The 25,376-nt window shown below is 37.0% G+C and overlaps 1 long non-coding RNA gene across 1 annotated transcript in view; it reads right to left on the bottom strand.

Annotated features, from left to right (window-relative positions):
* Window positions 1-20,896, bottom strand: part of LOC102491446 (uncharacterized) — a 30,223-nt gene extending 9,327 nt beyond the window's left edge. The window contains exons 1-3 of the long non-coding RNA XR_334759.1: window positions 20,863-20,896; window positions 19,527-19,720; window positions 2,787-3,009 (exon numbers count right to left, since the gene is read on the bottom strand). This is a non-coding gene — a long non-coding RNA (uncharacterized LOC102491446). The remainder of the gene's footprint in view (window positions 1-2,786; window positions 3,010-19,526; window positions 19,721-20,862) is intronic.
* Window positions 20,897-25,376: the final 4,480 nt, after the last annotated feature.

Raw genomic sequence — 25,376 nt, forward strand, 5'->3', positions numbered from 1 at the left:
GTGTGCATACATGTCCAAGATCCCAAGAGGAGAATGGAGGAGAAGGGATTGCGGCGTGGCCATCACCTTCTCGCTTTCTGTCTCTCTGTCTCTCTCTGTCTGTCTGGCGAGCGCACGCGCCCTACAGTGAAAACCTCTCCAAAAAAATACATATTTATATTTAAAACCATACAGTCTCTGTTGTTATAGAGTCACAAACAAAATTATAACAAATATTTTGAACATTATCTTTAAAATTCAGGTTTTTAAAGTTTTGAAAGTTGTTTATTAACTGTCAAGAACAATGGAGTATGAGCAAAAATTTCCTTATATGACTCACATAAGAAAAAGTCTTGATCCAAGGCTCCCTGAAGGCAGGGACTTTTTTACTTTTACTTTTTTATCCTTCATATTACTTTATATCACATTCATAAGGAACATTAAATAAATATTTGGTTAACTAACTGGTTAATTAGCCATTTATCAGTGGCTCTCATTAATAAGTGATAAAAATTTTGAATAATTTAATTGGGGTAAAGTGTCATTGCTACTCCCAAATTTGTAGAAATAAAGCAGAATCGTAATCTGCAAGAAGGAGTAGTAGTAATTATACATACTTCATTGAATTGTTATAAGCATCAAAGCAGATAGTAAACTGCAAAAGTTTACAAAAGTACTCATTGTCCCTGTTGGGTCACAGTGTAATATGAATCAAATACGGTCTTTATTTAAATGTCCTATTTGAAAACCACGCAGTTCAGGTAAAACACAGCTGAGAGGATCCACAATGTGCATGGCCTCATGTTGAATGGTGAGGAGTCTACACACTGATGTTAACACTTAGAAGCAGATTACGGTCCCAGGATGCTGGGAAGGTTGGAAAGGGGCCTTTGTAAATGTGGTATGGTGTCTAGAACATTAAGTTTGCTAGGAGTGTCAATTAGAGTAGCTTCAAATTTGGGGTCAGAAACAAAAGAAGAAAAAGTAACGAAGATTCCGAAGACTCTGCTCCACTCAAAACATTAAGGAGAAGAAAGAAAAAAATAAAAAGGTCAAGAGGTGAGGGATATGTATGTTTAGACATACGAGAAGACAAAGGAAGTCAATACAATGATGTACAAATCTGGACAGAACTTAAGTACAAAGTTCTTCCAGCTTACATAAACCATGTTCTGAGCATGCTCAAAGGGGAAAGACAGGCTTCTGAGACTCACAGCAGAACAAATATATTGTTATTGTAAACTTTTGTAATTTTTTCCAGTTGTCTGTCTGTCTCTCTCTCTCTCTTTCTCTTTCTCTCTCTCTCTCGCAATAACAATGCCCACTGACTTGACTTGGGATGTATGTTTTGATAGAATGCTCTTTTATTATTCTTTTTTTTAACTTTTTGCCATAAGGTACGTGCACTCACTGGAGAGAGAAAGAGAGGGAGGGAAAGTGAAAAATCACCCCCAAGGGGGAATGACTATGCTACCATTGGATAAAATTGGATTTTTCTAGAATTTTATCCAGTAAACACAACCTTCACTCTTTAGTCACTTGCATGTATAAAGAGAAAGTAGCCATCCTTTCCCCTCCATTCTCCTCTTAGAATTTTGGGCATGAACATACACACACACACACACACACACACACACACACCTGGCTTAATTTTTCAAGCCACTAGGTACAGGACTCGATCCTGACTGCCCATGTGGGAGTCCAGCACCTTACGCACCATGCCACCTGCAGGTCCTCTAGAACACTCTTAATACTAGTTCATGTCCAGCTTTTGCTGGAAGCTGCTGGTAGCTTACACCCAAAAGAACCATATACTGCTTTACGTGTATATCTCATTTCATTTCTCCAATCATTTCTGAACACAGGTTTCCTCCCTGGTTCCAAATTAGGACTTCTGACCAACATAAATTCTAGAATTTTATACAATAAACACAGGATTTACCCTTTAATCACTTGCGTGTATAAGAAGGGAAGTATGACATAATAGTCAAAAGCAAAATTTTGACATCAGACAGTTGGGATTTGAATCCCAACTCTGATGGTATGGGTATTGTGGGACCTTAAGTAGCTTCCCTGTCATGAGCTTAGAGAGAGAGGGATGTGAAGATGTACATTATATAGTATACATAAAGCTCTTGAAGGGAAGTCTGGCGTACAGCAAATTGTAAGTATTCGCCATTCTTATTTAATCTATTAGTATTGTCAAATGTCCAAGTAATTAACTAATCCTTTATCTAGAAGCCTAGTGCTTTCTTTATTCTTTTAACCATCCTCTGTTTAAATTTATGTGCATACACACACACACACACACACACACGTAATATACATACATATATATATATAGCCATACTTTTCTCCAAGTTGCAGACATTTCTGCATTTAGGATAATTTCCTACTTAGCCAGTAAAATAAAGTCACACCTAGGAAAACTTATAATAATTCTTTAATATGAGTCATTAAAATATCTAGTCCATATTTAAATGGCCCCAGTTCTGTAAAGAATGCTCATTTATTTCATGACAGAGAGAGCCAGAGAGGGCCTTCATCCACCCTCCGAGCCAAGCAGGGTGACAGATACACCAGACATATTCAGGTAAACTTCAAATCCAAACCCAGGCTCTGATGTGGCCCAGGGTCATGCAGTAGCATCCTCCCACCTGAACTGAAGCAATTGAGCTAAGAATGTTTTTAATAGCTGACATTTTCCAGAAAGGATTCAGTCCAAATTTATGTATTATATATGATTCTTTTGCCTCTGATAACTGCTAAGGCCACCCTAAAAAAAATTAAAAATTCTTTTAACATACCTGACCAAGTACAATACCTTATCCAGAGAAATTAGCGATCCCAGGTACCGATTCCTTTCTGTTTACTTCTGCAGCTCTTTAAGCAACTCAGAGAGACATCTGTTGTGGTTTCTATGGTTGTACGTCCATTAAATGAAACTTCATTTGATGAGAATGTGTACAGCGATATCTCTGACCAGCCTCATACACAGTGCATTCGTACTGGGAAAATTAACTTTGTATGCTGTAAAGATACACAGCGATTGAATATAAACATAAAACAATTTTTTTTTAATGAAAACAACAGCCTGGGGACCAGTGATTATAGATAGTACTCAATGCTGAAGCTTTCCTGGGAGTTTTTTATTCCTTTGTCCCCTCATTCTTTCTGCTTTCTTGTGTTTTGTTTTGTTTTGTTTTGTCTTTGCTCCTTCTTTCTTTTCACCACCGTCCTTGCTAGGTTCTGGGTGACACTAGCCATCACTCTGTCGGAATGCTTGTTAGATCCCTCGGAAGACATCAAGACCAGCCCCTAGCACCTGATGCAAAAACTGAAATCCCACAGGGTCGGTCTGAGATTGGTGGTCTCACCCTGACTCTCAACTCTTCCCAACCTAGGGCCAAGAAGACAGGCAGAGGAGGCTTTTAGTTTTACTGTCCAAATTATTAGAAACTGTGCAATTAAGCTACCTGATTATTCTACACACTACTCTTTAATTTGTCCAGCGCCCTTATGAGTCTATGTTCACTAAACTCTGCAGAATCATTTTGAAAGTAAAGTTTGAATTTCCTGAAAAGTGACTGAAAATTTCCAGCAGCACATTGGAAGAGGCTTCCCAGAGGAAAGGGTTTGGTTTGCTCCCTCCCTGGGGTCACAGTGTTATCTATTGACACATTCCAAAGCCTCATAAAAGCTGTCAAGATCATCAAGTACAGAAACTGCCCAAAAGAAACACCCATTAAGTATCATGGACTTCATTTTTACAGCTACTAATACCTTCTCCCTTTGAGTTTGCCCAGAACTCTGCACATAATTAAAACAAACCAACTAACCTTATTTCTGCTTTGCTTATATTTGCTGTGTGACCTTATGAAAGTCACCAAACCTTTCTGATCCTATTTTCTGCCTCCATTAGACCAAAAACAAAGAAAACTCACAGAAATCACAGAAGAATAATGCCCCATTCTAACAGTTGAACTGATTTAAAATATTTTAGTTTTTATTTCAAGAATATACCTGAAATGAAAGACGATTTACAGTTAGTGTTAATGGGTGAGTATTGAAAATATTGACTCTTCAAAAAGGATTCATTCATCTAACTAACATTCATAAAACATTCCTTTATGACCAAGTATCAATGAAGGGTCTCGGATTTTTCTGTAGGACAAGAGCTGAAATAAAATACGACGAATTTATAAGAAAAAATGTCTCTTTTCAATGCCCTTTAATCATCTTTGTATGGCCAGAATAAATGTTTCTACGTGCGTCTCTGCATCAAGTGTATCTGGAACATTTAAGCTCTGGTCCAAAAGTTTCTATCATTTTCCCAGTAGGACCTCATTTTCTCAGGGTGAATATATCTAGTTTTTGTCCAATAAAAATATTACCCGCTAAAAATGTTTTTAGCTTCCAACACGCAAAGCTTTATCTCAGCAACATGGGCATTTATTTCCCCACTCTTTCTCCTGAGTAATTTGGCAAATGCTTTTTCCCCCGTATTCTTTATTAGCCAACTACGAATCCGTTACCTTGGCTCACAGACACAGAGCTCTGCCTCGAAGGAACAGTGAAATAGCCCTGTGCTATGAAGTGTTTTGTAAGTGTCACCATGAATGTACTCCTGCCTTCCTCCTATCTTAGTTCCTCTTCCCTGTTGGTCTCTCTTCCCCTATCCGGCAATCTCAGTCCCTATGTATACTGTTAGAGAAAAATTGGGGAGATCCAAACAGACTGTCAGAGTCTAGAAAGTTTAAAAATATGGACAAGACATATTTTTTAAATACTGAACTTGAAACCCCGATTTCTAAGCGACTATTTTCAAAAGCAAAGAACAATATTTTATCTTGGAGTTACAGTAACATAAATAATAATGTTTAGACAAAACTTTCTGCAAATGTCTGAAGCCAAAGGGACAGGCTGGGTTCTTGCTAAGGCCTCAAAGAGAATTAGGGGAAAGTCAGAGATTTCCTGTCTTTGTAATGAGTTTACTAATTAAATCTTAATTGTAAACCAAGCTGAGCAAAATTTAAATGAACCTCTGGTGCCAGAAGCCAGGTTATTATGGTGGAATTGTTTATGAGGACAGGAAAGTGACTTTCTAAACATCAAATTCCTGTGCGTTAGCCAAGACCCAGAGGAAGTCCCCATGTGGGGTAGCACAGAAAGCAGCAGAATAAATGACTCGGGCCTTGAGATAATTAAATGACACGGAGATGTCCTGAGTCCCCTGAACTCGGTCATTGCCAGAGGCTGCAATCTCCCTGTTCTGATGGGCTGGAAACAGTGACTTCTGCAATAACCAGTGTGTTTTCCCCCTTTTACAACAAACAAATGGTCCAGCCATCTTGGCGGTGACTTAGCAGCGATGGAAATGGAAATTCCTCTACTTGTAAACTCTTACTGCTCTATAGAAAAATAAGCCTTGTAAATATGTAGACGCCCAAACACTGAAGAGAAACAAAACTGCCATAATGAAAGAGTGAAATAGAAAGTTGATTTTATTTCCTCATGCTACTATCCAGGGGACAAAAGGTAGGTCGTAAGATGAATAAAAACAAAAATTCTGTAGTTATACGCACAGTTTAACAGAATTTATTGAGTTGTCAGAAAAGTCATGATTTTTGCACAGAAAAACAGAAAAATACATCAGGACTTTTCCAACAACACAATATTTATTATAAGATAAGGAGGATGAATGATCCAAATGCTCCTGTTTGTTTTTTTATATATTCACTCATTTCTTTTTTATTTGTTATAGGATGTGTGCGCTCACCAGAGAAACAGAATGAGAAAACACCTCCCAGGTGGGGGTGGCCATACCACAATCGCTTCCACTGTATTCTCCTGTCAGGATTTTGGGCACATATGCATATGGGCCTGGTATATTTTTTAAGTCACTGAGTCTGGGACTCAAAACATCCAGTCAGCTATATGGGATCCAGTCACCTTAACTATTGTGTTACCTGGCTGGCCCTACATTCACTCCTTTAAAGAGAATAACTTGCACACTAATCTTTCTTTTAAGAGGCACTTATTTACAGCTTTGTTTTTTCTTTCTGTTACATGTGTTTTACCACTAAAACCTCATTTGCCATGGAAATGGATTTTCTATGGAGGTCCCTCATAAGTTAGCAACATGTCACAGATCAGGACCAGGTAGGAAATATCCTGTCTGAATCTAAAAGGAATTAGATTATAGAGGAAGTGCTGTCTTATTCCTGTGGTCCAAGGGCTGGCGAACTAGTGAATGTTGTCTTTAACATAACTACATTCTGACCCTTCTCCTCTTCAAGGAAACTGCTCAAACAAATGCTGGGAAGAATATGCTATAGACTAGAAGGTTAAAATGAAAGAGGCAATATAATCTTATAATATGTAGCATTTTATATATAAGAGAATTTGTTTCATAAGTTTTATAATTCTCAGAATGTAAAATGACTTTGCTATTCTACACACACACACACACACACACACACAAAGAGTTTTTCTTTTTCTCTTTATTCTCCCTTCCCACAGGTCTTCTCTAGCCCCAGGGCAAGAAAAACTGGCTTCAGGATACTCCAAGGGATTTGAGTGTAGAGTATGGCTCTTGATCAAGTTGAGTGGTCATACTTAGCCTCGTGTCATTCTCTACTTTCTTGGGTCTCACAGATATAGATGGCTCAGAGAAAGTCCAAATACTAACAAAAGCCATATTAAACATGAATGCTACTTGTCACCACTGTTCACAAGGCTATAATAGCACTTAAAAGAAGGCATGGGGCATATATAGTCCATTATTAGTGTTATTGTCACTTAACCTTTTAATCCAGAAGGAAAGAACCCAAGAAAAGCATTCTCTGGAGAGCTATATAAAACAAGCCCCCGCCATCTTTAATTTCTTTAAGTCATTTTCTCAATGAGTCTCACAAAGAATTTTAAACTCTCTACTATTTATTTACTCAGTAACTTAATTTGTTTTTACTGATCTTTTTTAAAACTCCCAGTTGTTATTTTTTTGTTTTGTTTTTAATGTGAGCCAGAATTTAAATGTAGATTTACATAATAAAACCTCAATTCATCTTCAAAATCTTTTTAAACTATTTTGAAAGATGTTTCAGTGTATTTCAGAAAGGTTTAGAATTCTGTCTTCCAAGGAAATACTTTATTAATCACCAGATAAACATTGAGATGGCTCTCTGTGTGTGCTACTACCATTGGTAGCTCCAAAAGGGCAGTTTCATTTCACACCATTGATCTATCTAAGAATGTTTTTCCAGAGGGAAAAAGTAGGAATCATCTTCATTTTAGTTATGGATCCGAATTTTAGAGATACATAGTATTGCTTTTTCTTTTTAGAAGCTTTTGGGTTTTTTCTTGTTTATTCTTTGAAGCCATGAGCTAGTTAAGTCTTTCCCTCACCTTCTCTACCATTACCAATGCCATGTCAACCAACCACTAAGCTGACCTTGAGGAAATTTACTAGAGAATCATCCAATTCTAAAAACCCTTAGAATCATAGATTCAGATTTTTGTCTCTGGGTATGGAGAGAGGGGTCAAGAGTGGTCCTTATAGAGCTTTATCTCCCCATCTTTTTTACAAAAGATAAAAGAAGGGTTTAACTGATCCAGTGTCTAACTGCACCCTCATAGCATGGTCTTACTTAGAACCCAAGCTTGATGCTCCACCACCAAAAGTCCTGTCCTTAGGCCTCTCCAACTGGATAGCGTTCTGGGTTAAAGAGAACTTCACAGGGACCAGCAGATGGCATAAGGATTACATCGCTGAACTCTCACATAGTCCATTGTGGTTCGAGTCCTGGACTTAGCAGCTTAAACGTCACACTGGGCACATGTGTATATGTGCCCAAAATCCCAAGAATGGAATATGGAATGGAGGAGAAGGAATTGAGGCATAGTCATCTCCCCAGGGGATGATTTCTCACTTTCTGTCTCTCTGTTTTGCTCTATCTCTCCAACAAGCACATATACCCTATAGCAAAACTCTAAAAAAAAAGAACTTTACAGGAATTCCTGGTGCCGTAAGACAGATGTCAAGAGGTCTTCTTTTATTTGGAAAAAAAAAAAGTATGTAATGTGGGGCAGATTCCACTTTTCTAGCATGTAAATTATCTGCACTATAGTATGTATATGTAGATACAGGCTTACAAGGGCTTCCTTAAGTTTTAGGTTAATGCAGAAATTGGTGAATTTTAATAAAGCTTCTATTTTTTTTTTAGTTTAATGCCTCAGTGATACAGATTTTTAAAAATTAGAGGCCAAAAAAAAAAAATAATCAGCATATAGCAGTGCTGTTTTGTCTTGACTTCCACAATTCCCTATACAATTATTTCCAAAGACCTCAGAGATAGATAAAGAAGACATGTACATTTCTTGTTTCAGTGAGGAGGCTTAGCCTCAATTTTAACAGGCAAATGAAGATAACATAATAACATCTAAGTCAAGCGTTTGGAGACTTTGTTTGATTAAAAGTTTATTTTCTTTTCCCAATTAGACTTCCATTCTACCTTAGAAATAGATTTCAAGGATGTCAAGCGATCACCGAAGCTGTATTCAAAAGTGCTATTAGTCCAGTGGAAGTGAGATGTTAAGCAATTCCAGCTTACCAACTAAAGGTCAGATAGGTTCCAGTGACAAGTTTCACAGCTGAGTGTAACGCTCCATTGCTGAATAGCCGCAAGCCACAAGATGTTGTGATTGGCCACCACGTCCCAGACTAAGCTTAGGTGTCAAGCAGGCCCACATGTCTGATTTGATTTCAGAGAAAATACTGAGACATTTCAGAAAGTCCAAAACTTACTTATTTACTTTTTAATCTTTTAGCAAGGAAATTGCTATATTGGAAACTAGATTTGGTTTGGGTTGGGTCATTTTTTTTTTCCTTTTTTTTTTTAATCACACCTAAGCACTGCTGGAGATTAAAATTTCCACCAAAACTTGATTTCGTAGCATGTGGTGTCCAGTGCCATTCAAATATGTAAGTTATCTGTGTGAAGGAGGGAAATACAAGCATACAGGCGAACTATAAAACTACTAGTGGAAAACATGGAGGAGGGGGTACTCTGGGTGAACAAAACTGTCCTTTTCTACAATGATGAGAGGAAGGGCAACAGCAAGCGGTGAGTGGCTTTGGAGGCAGTTTCTGGATGATACATAAAGAGCTTCTGGCAACTCTGGGTTCCAGGTGCAGCACCTGCATCCTTGAGCTGGCTGCTCTTCAATTGAGCCCTTACCACCTCAAAAGTGCAAAATCAGGCCGGGGCAAGCTTCAGACAGTTGGTACAAAGCCAGCAAAAGTGTTGAATTTGCTTTGTGTTTTTTCAGAGTCTGACAGAGTGATATGCTTATCGATTTGAACACTTCTTGATTAGCAAGTTCTATATTCTCTATTCTATAGCTTCCTTTAGTAAACTTTTTTAAAATTTTATTTATTATCATTATTCTTCAATTTTGACCAGAGATGGACACACAGAGAAAAAGGGAGAGTGAAAAGCAAGCTGCCAGGTTCGGGACCTGAACTTTGGTAGGCCACGTGGAAGTTCGGTGCCTCAACCACCATGCCACCTGCCGGCCCCTTTTTGTGAACTTTTTTTAAAAATTGTATTTATTATCATTATTCTTCAATTTTATAATTTCCTTTTTTAAGTAGATAACTGCAATAAATACCTTTTGAAAAAGAAAACATTTATTATATGGACAGAGATGGTTGACTATTTTTAACACCTATTACAGCTTTTGAAAAAGAAAACATGTATTATATGGTCAGAGATGGTTGACTATTTTTAACACCTATTGAAAACTAAAGGAGAAGTCATTGAAAAATTAGGTTTTACATATAAAGAATTTTCACAATCTTTTCAGTTAACACATAACAATGATGTTTGATGGAAGAAAGTAGCAAGTAGCAGTCTTTTGTCCCAGACATCAATTACTAATCAAAATCTTTAAGGTGTTGACTCTGTTTATTTGACCACATCCTCTCTTCAAACCCTATGCCTTGGTGTCACTTTCTGTTTTCTCAGAAGACCTGGAAAGCCAAAATGCTATTCTCATTCCTAAATCTTAGATCTGCAGAGTAGACGTCTCAGAATGTAGTCAGACCAAATAAATGTTACTTCCCTCACTGAGAAGAAATAAGATTAGGCTTTTCTTTAAAGGTTACGGAGAAAAGGTTTGACCAATTTAAACCCAAAAGAAAAGTGTCAAAGGGTCACAGAGGAAAGTGATGAGCCATCTACAAGGAATCCTGTCCTCTGCTGCTTCCAAACCACACCAAAACAGGCTTGTGAACCCCATAGCTCAATGGACAGACCAGGAGGAGCTTGGCTCCCAGGCACGCGAAGGACTGTAGCATGTATGAACAGCCCCCCTACCTGCCTGTGGTCTGTGGAAGGTACCTGATCTGTGTGTGAATCATGCCGATATGGCAGCTGGAAGGCCCTGAAGCCTCGCCATTTGAAGAATTCTCATGAAACCCATGCTTCTGATTAAATGCATTAATGCCAGGACAGTTTCATAGCCACAAACAGAACACTTCAAGGAAAAAAAAAAAAAAGTGTAAAATGGAACCAGTCTAGGAAATTGGGCCTGGTAAGAATGTGGTTAGAACTTAATCACATGTTAATTTTTTTCTGTTTCTAGGGAAATGAACACTGGATTTTATTAAAAAAGAGACAGAGAGAAAGAGACAGTCATGGTGATAAATCCATGTCAACAACCAGACTCACTTTCTCACTTTTCAAACACTTTAAGTCCATGCTATACAGATAAAATTTTAACATCAAAAACTCAGGTATTTTCATGTTGGAATGGATTATCTTGTAACTTCTTCTTCTAAAGTCGCAGGTGCCAAAAGATTTTTCAAGTAAATGAAATTAGATAGTGAATAAATATTGAAAGGTAAATTTAAAATAACTTTCCAGACTTTGATTTACAGAAATATCATAAATTACCTACTATTAAAATTATAGTGAATAATGAATATCTAAAAAATATGATAAACCAGTGTTTTTAAGTCTTTAATTGTTAAGTAAATGTTTATGCTTGACAGATTAGCTGTCCATTCTGCTTTTAAAAATGTTAAGTACTAAATTCAAAATTTTTTCTGGGCTTAAAATTTTTCCTTCTTCCCAAATAGGAAAAAAAAAAAAAAAAAGTTGAAGGGAGAAGGAAAAAATATGCTGTTTTATTTTACTCATACAACTACTTTTGCCAGTGTAATTCATTTAGTATATAAATGAATTTCAATAAGCATAACTTTCTGGTGATGTTCTTCTGTACTCCTAATGGTTTTTAGAGGAAGAATATTTTGGGAATCAATTCCATATTACCTAAAAACTTTCCCACATTTTAAGTTTATCACCAAATTTGGTGGATATTACCAAAAAAATATCTTTGGTTGATAGTGTCTATCAAAGTGATTGACATAATTTCAAGAAAAGCAGAGAGGGGTCAGCAGGTGGGGTAGTGGTTAAGGTGCTGGTCTCTCACATGGCCTACCATGATTTGAGTTCTGGACCCAGCAGCTTGAAAATCATGCTGCATGTGTATATGTGTATATACATGAGTGTATCTGGAGAAGAAATTGGAGGAGAAGGGATGTGCAAACAGGTCACCCTCCCCACACCCCGGGGGGGGGTGATTTTTTACTTTCCCTCTCTCTGTCTCTCTCTGTCTCTCACCAGTGAGCATGCACGACCTATGGCAAATACCTAAAAAATTTTTTTTAAAAATGGAAAGAAAGAAAAGCAGAGAAAGTAGAGCACAACTACCCTGGGAATCAAGTATCTCCAGAAGCAATCTTTTTATTTTTTCCTTTGTTTTCTTCATGGTTCATGAAAATGGAATTGTTTAGCTGATGTTTCAAGCCCGGGGGCTTATAAAGGAAGTGCATTATTGGGCATCTTTTGTGTATAGAAAATACTGCAAGATGTCAGGATGGAAAAGTGAATAAGATAGAGTCACCACCCTGAAGAGAGTCATAGAATTAATGATTTCCTTTTTATTGAACTTTATTTATTTGTTATTTATTTTTAATTTTGACTAGACAGGGACAGAACGAGAGAGAAAGAGAGAAGGAAAGTGAGAAAGCAAGCTGCCAGGTCTGAGACTTAAACCACGGTCAGCCATGTTGGGAGTCCAGTGCCCTCAACCACCACACCACCTATTGGCCCCAGAATTAGTGATTATCACTTATTGAGAACCCACAAGCTGTCAGGCACACTTCGTGTCAGATATTCTGATTGCCAAGTCTGTTCTCCACAAGGTTGTATGTCTTCCTCTGCATTTTTGTTTTTCTCAGGATATCCTTCCGGCCTTTTTTCTTCTCTTCACTCTTGTTTGACTACATCATTGACAACCAAACTCTACATTTTTAAGACTCCCACATCTATATCCCACACAAACCTCTTTTCTGAATGCTAGAGCTGTATAGTTGTTTTGGCTCTTTAACTCTACCACCAGGTCGCCAAGCTCCTCACAGTCAACACTCAAAATTGAGTTCATCCTCTTTCTTCAAAATCTGTTGTTCCTGGGTTCCCTTCTCACCAATGACTCTACCATCTTCTCAAACCATCTCAGTCACAAATCCATCCCCCACATCCAACCATTCATCAATCTATTAATATATCCTAAATAAATCTAGATCCATGCTAATTTTTCCTCTCCTCTTGATCACACTCTTGGGCTCTCATCTTTTTCTTACCTAAAAGATCTCAAAAACCTCATAAACAGTCTGCATGCCTCCAATTTTAAGTGTTTCCTCATCCCAGGCATCTTGTACACTATCAGACTGGTATGGTTACAGTATTTGTCTGCCAAGCCCTTCCAAGATTTTCATTGACTAGAAAAGTTAGAATCCACAGTTGGCAAACCATTTATATTTGCTTATTTTTCTCCCTATCTTGACTGTGAAAAACCTGACAGCGTAAGTCTTATTCTATTTCATCTTTGTATTTCAGTGCTAAGCATAGTAGGTGTCTAATAAATGTGATTAAATAAATGATATTTCTTTTCTGCCAGTCTTCCAAGGTCATCGAACTCTTCTCCCATTTAATTATTCCTTAAAAGCATTCAGCTTCCTTTATACTGTAATGCAGACAGAAATTTCAGCAGAAAAAATCTGGTTTATGGTGGGTAAAATCAAGGATAAAAACTAAACATACAGGACTATTCAGCACTTACTTTATGAAAGAAAATGAATATATACACATATTTTTATTTTAAATATATATTATATATATAGAGAGAGAAACCAATAGGATAGCAGTAGTTTAAGATAGCACAATAGCTATCAAAATTCTTTTTCTGTCCAAGAGAAACTGAAAAAAATGCTATACAGCATCTGCCTTTGTTCTGAGAATATTATTTCATATAACTGAACATGAGGTTGAAAGCTAAAGAGTATAAGAGATGCAGTGCAACTTCATCACCACTTTCATTCATTTTGAGTAAGGTCAATGAACAGCCAAACCAGGGAAACAATGAGATGGCTCTCTCCAGCACCAAGAGTGCGATACAAATCTGTCTGTCTGTTCAGAAAGTACAGAGGGACTGAGGATCCTTCGACTAGAATCAGACTGTCCCATGAGAGACTTCCTGCCTCAGGCAAGACCTTAGAGACTTCCAGGCTCTCAGAAACTCAGCTTCTTGCATAACAGTGTTCTGCTAAAAGGGATAAAAAAAAAATTCCTTTCTGACTCCTGCAACTGATCAACATATGCCCTAAAGCATGAAATGTGATTACCCCTTATCATTATCTCAGTTTACCAAGCTCCACTTGTTATCTGTGACTAGTCAGCAACTTTTTCCATGCTCTCAAAATATTGCATGTCCTGGTTAACCACACAGGAAAGCCTTGTGCCAATAATTCAGGTTTAATTCAGTTATAGAATATTTTTCTTGCGACCTTGTTTAAAGTCAGGTACTCTGTGCAGTCAATCTCATTGGTTGCCTCATGAGAAATCTATTTGCCTGCTCATAGAATATGGTTGAAAAAGAAAATATCAGTTAAAAAAAAAATGACCAACTCTATGGCACAGAGGTAATGTGCCACTCAAGAGAAACTAGAGCCTACATGGTGACCACAGTTTGAATTCCTGGCCCAGACTACAAAACATGCTGAGTATTCGCACAAGTGACCCAGATCCCATGAGCTGGAGAACTGGAGGAAGGCGACGATGGCATGACCAGATCCCAGGAGGGTTCTTCTGTCTTTCTCTTTCTGACATGCATATGCATGCCCTCTATCATAAATAAAGGGGGGGGGAGTATTTAAATATAGTTTTTAAACATACAGAAATTATACTCTGAACCTAGCAGAGAGCTACTCAAAGAAAAAAAGCAACCATACTAATGTGTAGAAGTTACCTGACAATGCATTAGGTATTTTAAAGTATACATGGTTGTGTGTGTGCATGTGTGTGTGAGTGTGTGTGTGTGTGTGTGTGTGTGTGTGTGCTGTATTGAGGAGGCAGGAAGAGGGAATTAATTATGCAAGTTATGGGACCAGCAGGTGGCATGGTGGTTACGGGCACTGCACTCCCACATGACGAACCACAGTTCAAGTCCCAGACCTGGTGGTTTGCTTTCTCACTTTCTTTCTCTCTCTCTCACTCTGTCCCTCTCCGATCAAATTAAATTAAATAAATAAATAAAATAATTCTTTAAAATAAATAAGTATAAATAAAAAGTAAATAAAGTAATTATGTAAGTTAGTATGTCAAAATCTACAAAAACATGTTGGCCAATCTCATTGTGGGCCTAAATTTAAATAAATTTTGTGAAAACTACCCACTATTGATATTATCCTACACTACAAGAATTGAAATGAAATTATTTGTGAAGATTTTGGCACTTATTTCTATGCATATGTATATTTCTATACACTTATTCTATCCATACAATGGAGAGCCACTATTCCCTCACATACACAGAATAATGTCCTTCTATTCTCTTAAAAGTTTTATACAAACATAAGCTCATTTGTAGTTCACTGAGTGTGAAACAATTACTCCCACAAACAGACCAACAGAAAGCAAAAATAGACTAGTGTGTATTTTTCAGTTTGTGGTCTCCTCTGGGTTGAAATACAAAGAGAGAGTTAACAAAATGAATGACTACATTACACCTGAAGTAGATGGGGAAGCCAGATAACCTGCTCGAGTAGTTCTCTTTTGACAGCCATTACAACACGTGTAGCTAGAAATATAATTCAGGCAGTTTTCAGGACATTCATGTTGTCATTTGAATTAGAACTGTTACCTTCAGGGCCCTGGAGAAAACCAGCTTCTGTCCAGGATAAGTGGGGATGGTAGGCATGTATAGGGTGGTCCATCTTTGCAGCTCACTACCAAGTTAATAATGAGAATAGGTTTACTGTGAACATTCGCGAATCACTGAGAGCTGCTATTACAATGCTTTGGAGAAGATGGCTACTATGTTTATTACTACTTAAAACTTTGTAGTTTGGGATGCCAAAGAGAAAGAAAAAAGTTTATCTATTCAACTATTCTGGATTCTAGAGAAATGTGCTGTCCTTATTACAATGTACCAAGAAAGTGGCAAATTCCAAGGCTGTCATTTCTTTCACTAGTGGAATTAAAAATGAAAGTGTCCAGAGCAGTAATCAATGCCTTGCTTGTTGTGATGGATTACGTTTGACTAAACAGTATAACCTTTAATTACCTTTAAAAAAAATGCAATTGTCCAATGTCTTTGCTGTTTTCTTTGTGATTTCCCATAGAAATACAATCTGTTATTTGCTATTTTTATTTAGCTTAAATAAATTTAGTGCTTATGGAAGGTGGTGGATTAACAGCCTTGGAGTGAAATTCTTTATCCTCTTAGTCTTTTATTATTAAACCCTTTTAGAGCACTTTGTTCTCTTTTGGGTTTCATATAGTTGATCCATTTGATTATTTTAATAATATCCTTGTATAGTGAGAATTTGTTATTCTCATTTTTTAGATAAGAAGGTAAAGGATAGGGTCCAGGTCATGAGGAAAGCTGCAGATTGTTCGACCAAGTTTGGGTGGAGGGTGTTAACCTCTGACATGCACTGTGGCCACTTGGGGACTTGAACACTTGAATAGAAACTAAGGATATTTAATTACAGTTTCACAGATGAAATCAATCAGTTTATATTCAGATAAACTGAAATTCAACATTGGATGAAAACCAGAAGTACACGAGTGAATTACCCAAAATGTCTATTGAAGAATGAAATTGGAAAGAAAGAAGAAAATAAAGTTGAAAAAAGAAAAAAAACTGTGATTTTTTTGCTTTTTGGAAAAGATAACTTGCTGACATTATAACACATACATTCAAAAGGGAAAAAATTGGGCCCCTGCATCAAAGTGTATTTTTTCCAGCAATTAAACAGAAACTATTTTTCCCTGGAGATACCTCTGGCCCCAAACAGTAACTCAAAAATATCCCAGTCACAAAGATGTGTTTTCTTCTTATGTATATAATGTGTACAATTAGTCAATGGAATAAATAATTTGAGTTTACTTTCTAACACAAGGTAAGGTTTTTAAGATTCCATCTGCAAACATTTTACCAGTTTCTAAACTGGTCATATTTTTTTAACCATTGATAGCTATGTAGGAAAAATGGGAAGCCGAGAAGAAAAAGTACTTAATGCTTGTTTTAATGTGCATGTCCTATTAAGTCTTCATGTTTGTAAACTACTTTGCAATTTTAAAAATTCATATCATTTGCCCATTTATTTATTGAAATCTCATTATTCTGTAAATTGCTTTCTGCATGACTATTATATATTAGCACTCAAACTATTAGACTATGGTACTAGTTGCAAATGTGTTTACAACTTGCTGTTTAGCCTTTAATTGTGTTTATCTAGAAAGATTGTGATAATTAAATTTTATTTATCTCTATCTTCTGTCATCAAATTTACCTTTTTCATGGCAATACAGCAATGTTTTTCTTAACTTTAAAGAATGGAAAGTTCTCTTCCATATAGAAATTCCATAATTAGCCACTTCCATTTACTTTTTAGCTTTTTGACAGAGTACTCATGGCAAGTTCTAGAAATAGTATAAATCATATATCTATAGTATCCTTAGATCCAAGATAGCCTTCCACACTTGCAATCCAGGTGAAAACAGAAAGAAAAGGACTTTTATAAAAGAGGGATCTTTAAAAAGTTCAAGGAAAATAGATACTATGAAAAAAATTATGAATAGATTTTAATTTTTTTGCATCAAAATACACTTATACTTTAAGTCCATGACATCTTTTTTTTTAAATGAAATCTTTGAAGTCCACTCATATTTAACATTTACCTCAATGTTTAAAAACAACGCAGTCAAAACACAAACAAAGCACACATGCATTTTCCTTTAAAGGAGGCTCATCAAAAGGAATGTTGGGGCCATTCGGTGGTGTGGTGGTTAAGGTGGCTGGATCTCACATGACCAAAGGTGCAGTTTGAGTTCCAGACATGGTGACTTCAAAAATATGCTGGGAGATCATGCATGCATGCTCAAAATCCCAAGAGGAGAATGGAGGAAAAGAGAATGAAGTGTGGCCAACCCTCCCGGGGAATGATTGCTCTCTCCTCTCTCCCTCTTTCTTTCCCCCTCTCTCTGGTTAGAGCACATGCCCAATAGCAAACAAACAAACAAAAAGGAAGAAAGTATTGCTGAAGAGCTGAACAAATGGAACATTGCTAATTCAACAGTAATCCTTTCCCATCTATCTTCAAAAGCTTTGCTAGACTACTACTTAGAAAGAAGACATTTACTTTGATAAAGAGTCTTATCTAGGGGTACTTACATTTAAATTTAGAGGTCCCCAAACAAAAATAAACCCTAAGAAACCGAGCTCCTGATCTTTTTTTTTTAATCTTTTTTTTTTTTCATTTTTGAAGAGGTTTTTCTATAGGGCGTGTGCGCTCGCCAGACGGACAGAGAGAGACAGAGAGACAGAAAGCAAGAAATAACCCCCCAGGGGGGATGGCCACACCACAATCCCTTCTCCTCCATTCTCCTCTCGGGACCTTGGGCACTGCACACGTGCCCGGCGTGAGTTTAAGCCACCGGGTCCAGGACTTGAACCGCAGTCAACTACATGGGAGTCCAGCAACATAGCCATTATGCTAACTGCTGGTCCCCTGATCTATCATTTTTAAGAGGGAGCTCTCTACCTTATGAATTAGAAATTCCTCGGGTGACATTTTACCTATACTCCTGAGAGAACGTAAAGGCTTTAATGCCATCTCTTATTTGGCCTCCAAAGTCATTTCTTCTTTTCGACTCATTCCTCACATCCCATATAGAATGTTCCTCACTTGATGAGCTAGTTAATGTTTCCAAGAAGCCAAGTAAAGAATACCTCAACACATCTCCAGAAACAATTCCTTCTTGGTTTATGGCCTCACCGCCCAGCCCACCCCTCAAAAAATAAATAAATAAATAAATAAACAAACAAACTAACAGGAGCAAGTTCCATCAGCATTTCACTAAATATCCTCCAGGGAAATGAAGAATAAAAGAAAATGAGGTGAGGTTCCCAAAAGTTTCTCCTATCATTTGAGAAACTCAGAACAAAACACTGTCCAAGATATTATATAAATAGGATTTAATATGAAGGCTTCTCTAATTGTCACATATAATCCCTACTGGTTTTCCAAATTTAAATAGTATTTAGCCCTTTGTGCCTAGCTAGGCAAATATCAGACAATTCGGAATATTTTTTTTTCCTCTGAAACTTATGTGTGCTATTTTGCTAGGAAAAAACAGTGAATTTTTTGTGAAAACCCTAGAGAAATGCTTAGATAGAGTAAGTGGAGGGCCTGTCCAGCTAGGAGGGCCCCTAAAAGTGGAGTCCAGTGGCTTGTTGACATACAGAAAGAATGATGACCTGACAGAACAATTTTGGAGAGGATTTACTAGAAGACTAGAATAGTGCTTAACTCATGATAGGTACATTTTCAATACTTGAAGTTTAACTGAAAGTATGTTAAATGGGAAAAGTAAAGAGGGAAGGACGGGGAGAGTGAAGGGGAGATAGAGAGAAAGAAGAAACGCAAAGGGAAAAGGAGGAGTGGAGAGAGGGAGTGAGGAAAGAATGGGAGAGAGAGAGAGAAGGATATGCAGCATTGAGAAAGGAAGGAAGATAAAAACAGGAATTGGGAAGAAAAGAAGGAAGGAGGGAGACTACGATGAAGAACAGATTCTGCACGTTTTGTTTTTAGTGGAGTAGAATTGACACTGGATTTAGAAATCTGATTTTGCTTCTTTGAAAGACTAACAAAGTGGAAAAACCACCCATTTTATTTCTAGGGCCCTTTAATTTCATCAGCAAATATCACACTCATTACAAAATCAAGACCCAATATGTGGCTTACATTTGTAAGCCATATCATCTGAAGGTAAAGAAAATCAATCCGTTTCTATTAACCTCTTAAAATACTCCCCTTTCAACCATCATAATAGAAACAAATATTTTTTTTTCTCCCACTAAGTCATGGCCTATGCTTCTGTTATAATCATCTACTTAAATTAAATATTAGGTACCTTGGAGTGGGATGCTAGTGAAGAGAAAGGCCCATCTTGAGGCTGGCTCTGCTGAAGCCATTTCTCAGTAAGTACATCAGGAAGGACTTCAAGAAGACAACACATCAAATATCCTGCCAAGAGCAGTTTTCTTTTTCATCCATTTATTTTTAGTACTGCAGCTGGGAAGTCAAATGACTAAGTAGACTATTGCACTGTAAGGCAGGGAAAAAGTAAAAGCACTTGAGTGGCAACTGGATTAAGACCCCAGAGCCTAAGAATGAATATTCTAGCAGAAATGTGTCTAGTGTTCTGAGAATGTTTTACCTGCCTGGTGGGCCAGTGAGGGTCCTTCTCTATACTTTGCTTTGGTCAATACATGTCACAGACATGTTCGGAGTCCAAGTCCCTTTCCAGATGAAACAATAATAGCCTATCCTTTCTCTATTCCTATGAAGTAGTTTGTTAGACTCAGTGAAATATAAGATATATTAATATAGGGGTCAGCAGGTGGTGTAGTGGTTGTGGTGCTGGACTCCTATGTGGCCGACTGTGGTTTGAGTCCCAGACACAGAGGCTTGAAAATCACACTGGCCATGTGTACATGCATGCCCAAAATTCCAAGAGGAGAATGAAGGAGAAGGGATTATGGCATGACCATGGTTTCTCTGTGTGTTTGTTTGTGTGTGTGTGTGTGTCTCTAGTTCCTTATAGCAAAAATCTCTCTCTAAACAAAGAAAAAGATATATTACTATAAATGGGTAAGAAGTTTCAGTTGTTCCAGGCTATAATACTTTGGGAGGAGAAATCAAAAATAAGACTGTGACATTGAAAAGTGTTTTGTTTTGTTTTTCAAATATTTTATTGCCAGAGGATGCATGCAAGAGAAAGAGATCTAGAGAGCTCATCTCCAGTGGGGTGAGGTCATATAGCAATCCTTTTTCCTCTGTTTCTTTATACCCTCAGTATTTGGGGAATGCACACACATACACTGGACATGCTTTCAAGCTGTAGGAGGCATGATTCAAACCATAGTCATGTGGATCTTGTTCCCTTTAAAATGAACTTAACTGCTGTGCTACATGGTCAGTCACTGAATTTTTTTTTTTTTTTTGAGAAGTTTTTGTGATAAGGCACATGCAATCACCAGAAAGACGGAAAGAGACATAAAGCGAGGATGGCCACACCGCAATCCCTTCTCCTCCATTCTCCCCTCAGGATCCTGGGCATGCACGCACACATGCCCAGTGTGAGTTTCAGCCACAGGGTCCAAGACACAAACCCTGGTCGACTACATCGAAGTTCAGTGACATAGCCATTACACTAACTGCTGGTCCCAAAATGTCTTTAAATATACCTTTTAACTCCTTTTTCCTCTACTGAGTCTCCTCTTCTCCTCTTTCATCTGTTCATCTTCACTTCCCTCCTTCTCACCATTTCACTGGTCATATAAACCTGGTCATATAAACGAGTAGTTACTGCCAAATTCATCAAAAGTTATAACAGTAAATGAGTGATAGTATTACTCTACAGGTAAGGGTTAGGTGTGTCTTGCTGGTATATAGCAATACTCAAAAGTAATACTTATGAAAATATTTTCAAATACAACTCTGCCTCCTTTGTAAATGTTTATATTTGATCCATTGATCCAGAACCCAGAATATGGGTGGTGGCTATCTGGGAAAAAAGAACTATCCTCAGAGCCGATCTAAGTTTACCAGAAACAAGCTTTGTTTCCTTTTTCATTAGCACCACTGGCCTATAAAACTTAGCACTATGAAAAAAGAAAATCAGAATATGTTTATATAAACAGGGTCCTTTAGCTGACTAACTGGTCCCATAAGTGCCAGTTAGTCAATCTGGTGACATGTCTTAAAACTCTCAATCTTAACAAAACTTTATTAATAATTTAAATAAAGATATATGAGAAATGTGTTAAATTTGAAGAACTCCTATTAATAGGAGATAATTAGTTAACTTTCAGAATCATAGTCCATGGTTTTATCTTAGAAAACCTGCTAAATTTTTTATGTCATACTAATTGATCTGGAATTGAGCATTCACCATTTCTCTATTATTCAAGTAACTTTTGGTTACATGAGATTATGCCTATAATTGTCCTTCCAAAGCAATATCTATTTTATATATTAAAATAAAGTAGTATTTACCAGTCATTACCAAACATTTTTATAGTAACTGTCTACTATTATTTTTAGTTGATATATAATAATTGTGTATAATTATGGTGTACAGGTTTTGATGCATGACTACAATATGCAAAGATCAAATCAAGGCAATTAACATATTCATCATCTCAAACATTTATCATTATTTTATGTGGGGAATATTCAAAATTCTCTCTTCTAGTTATTTTGAAATAGAAGATATTTTCTTGTTATGTAGTCACCCTACTGTGCTATAGAACACTAGAGCTTATTCCTCTTAACTAATTTTAATTTTGTATTTGTTTATCAAAATCCCCCTACCGTACATTTCCTAGCTTCTAGTAACCACTATACTACTCATTACTTATATGAAATCAACTATTTTAGCTTCTACATGGGAGAGAGAACATTCAGACTTTTCCTATTCCTAGTTTATTTCACTTAGCATTTATTTCACTAATGCTTTCCAGGCTCACCCATGTTCATTTAAATGACAGGATTTTGTTCTTATGAATGGCTGAATAGCATTCCATTGTATATATATGCCACATTTTCTTTATTCATCTGCTGATGGGCACTTAGGTTGACTCATATCTTGGCTATTGTGATTAGTGCTGCAAGAAAATGGCAGTGCAGATATCTCTTTGATATACCAATTTCCTTTCCTTTGGGTATATAACCAGTAGTGGAATTGCTAGATCATATTATACTTCTATTTTTAGTTTTTTGAGAAACCTCCATACTGTTTTCCATAATGGCTGTACTAATTTACATTTCTGCCAAGAAAATGTAAGAGTACCTTTTTCTGCATCTTTATCAGTATTTGTTTATTTGTCTATTGATATTAACTATTTCAAATGAGGTAGGATGATATCTCACTGTAATTTTGATTTTCATTTTACTGATGATTAGTGATAGCAAACATTTTATTCATATATTCATTGCCCATTTGCATGTCTCCTTTTGAAAAATATCTATTCAGGCAATTTTTTTTTTTTGAGAGGTTTTTCACTATAGGGCGCGTGCACTCACCAGTCAGACAGAGAGAGACACAGAGACAGAAAGCGAGAAATCACCCCCCAGGGGAGATAGTCACACTACAATCCCTTCTCCTCCATTCTCCTCTCGGGATCTTGGGCACACATGCACATGCGCCCGGCGTGAGTTTTAAGCCACCGGGTCTGGGACGTGAACAGCAGTCGACTACGTGGGAGTCCAGTGACATAGCCATTACGCTAACTGCTGGTTCCCTATTCAGGCAATTCACCCACTTTTAAATTAGATTATTTGATTTTAGTAGGGGGGGAAGGGAGTTTGACTGAGTTAAGTTTAAGTTCCTTGTATATTCTGTTACTAATCCCTTGTCAGATGTATAGTTTGAAAATATTTTCATCCATTCTGTGGGTAGTCTTTTCACTCAGTTGATTGTTTCCTTTGCTACATAGACTTTTTTCAGTTTCACATAATTTATTTGTCAGTTTTTCCCTGTCCTCTTGAAGTCTCATCCAAGTTTTTTTTTGTCCAGACCTTTGCATTTCCTTTATGTTTTCTCCTAGTAGTTTCATAATTTAGAGTCTTACATTTAAATATTTAATCCATTTTATGTTGACTTTTGTTACAGATAAGAGATAGGTGTCTAATTTCATTTTTATGTATATGTATATACAATTTTCCAGCACCATTTATCGAAGAGACTGTTCACTTCCCAATAAATATTTTTGTCAAAAATTAATTGGTTATATCCATATAGATTTGTTTTTGGATTCCTTATTCTGTTTTATCAGTCTATGTGCTTGTTTCTATGTTAGTACTATGCCAAATTGCTTACTACAGTTTTGAATTACTTTCTTAAGCCAGATAGTATTATGCCTCTACCTTTGTTCTTTTTACTCAGGATAGCTTTGACTTCTGGGACACTTGTGAGGATGCCTAGTATCATCACTCTAATTTAACACAATACTGAAAACTTTTGCTAGTAAGAGCAATTAGGCAAAAAAGAAAAGAAATTAAGGATATTTAAATTGGAAAAGAGGAGGGACCAGCAGTTAGTGTAATGGCTATGTCGCTGGACTCCCATGTAGTCAACCGCGGTTCGAATGTCAGACCTGGTGGCTTAAACTCATACCAGGCGCATGTGCATGCGTGCCCAAGATCCTGAGAGAAGAAAGGAGGAGAAGAGATTGTGGCATGGCCATTCCCCGGGGGGTGATTCCGCCCCCCCCGGGGGGGGGGTGGGTGATTTCTCACTTTCTGTCTCTCTGTCTTTCTGGTGAGTGCACGTGCCCTATAGCAAAAACCTCTCCTCACCCTCCCAAAAAAAATGGAAAGGAGGAAACCAAATAGCCCCATTTTGCAGACATGACTTTTTGATCTTATATTGAATAAAGAGTACACCAAGACACTGATAGAACTGATCAATAAATTCAGTAAAGTTATAGTATATAAAATCAACATATAAAAATCAGTAACATTTCTTTTTTATTTTTTATTTTTGGAGAGGTTTTCACTATAGGGCACGGGTGCTCACCAGAAAGACAGAGAAAGACAGAGAGACAGAAAGCGAGAAATCACCCCCCAGGGGGGATGGCCACGCCACAATCCCTTCTCCTCCATTCTCTTCTCAGGATCTTGGGCACACTCGCACACACTCCCAGCGTGAGTTTTAAGTCACCGGGTCCAGGACTCAAACCACGACATAACTAAGTCCAGCGACATAGCCATTACGCTAACTGCTGGTCCCAAAAATCGGTAGCATTTCTATACACCAATAATGAACTGGCCCAAACTGAAATTATGAAGGCAATCCCATTTACAATAATTACAAAAAAAAAACCTAGAAATTAATTTAAAGATCTCTACAATAAAAACTATAAAATACTAAAAGACATCAAAGAAGACATACCAAATAATGGAATGATATCTCATGTTCATGAAGTGAAATAATTAGCATCATTAAAATTATTATACTGGGGCCGGCAGCTGGCATGGTGGTTAAGGGTGCTGGACTTCTACATGGCCTACCACAGTTCAAATCCCAGACCTGGCAACTTGCTTTCTCACTTTCTCTCTCTCTCTCTCTCTCCCCTTCTCTCTCTCTCTGTCCCACTCTGGTCAAATTAAAATAAGTTAATTAGTTAAATAAATAATTATAAGAAAAATTATCATACTACTCAAAACAATTATAGATTGTCAATGCAATTCATATCAAAATACCACTTCTCGTTTTTAAATGCCTTCTAGGCAAGAAGCTAGCCCTTGGATATATAGAATTAAATAAGAGATGCCATCAAGTTGCTTACACTATAATGTGTTACAGTATGGCTAGTGCCTAGAATGTGACATATTCTATATTAGACATGTTACATCGATCACATGTTACTTAATTCGCACAGCCATCAAGAGCTACTTTATTATTCCTACTTCGAAGATCAGAATATTAAAGCTCAGAAACCTACCCAAGTCATTCTGTTAATAAACAGCAGAACTAGGATTTAAACTCAAGGTCCCCTGATTTCAAAATATATTGTTCTATTTCCTTTGTTATACTCTGGACCAGTCAGTGTTATCTGGAATCATAATCTTGGTATATTTGTTCTACTAAGCATATTTACTAACTTATTTGCCCTAGTGTTAAAATAAAACACTAAAAAGTTCTAAGTAGGCATTAAACAGGTTAAGAAAGTAACAAACCCCTTTGTGGAAAACG

Source organism: Tupaia chinensis, unplaced genomic scaffold, assembly GCF_000334495.1.
Source record: "Tupaia chinensis unplaced genomic scaffold, TupChi_1.0 Scaffold000275_1, whole genome shotgun sequence".
Classification (NCBI taxonomy): Eukaryota; Metazoa; Chordata; class Mammalia; order Scandentia; family Tupaiidae; genus Tupaia; species Tupaia belangeri.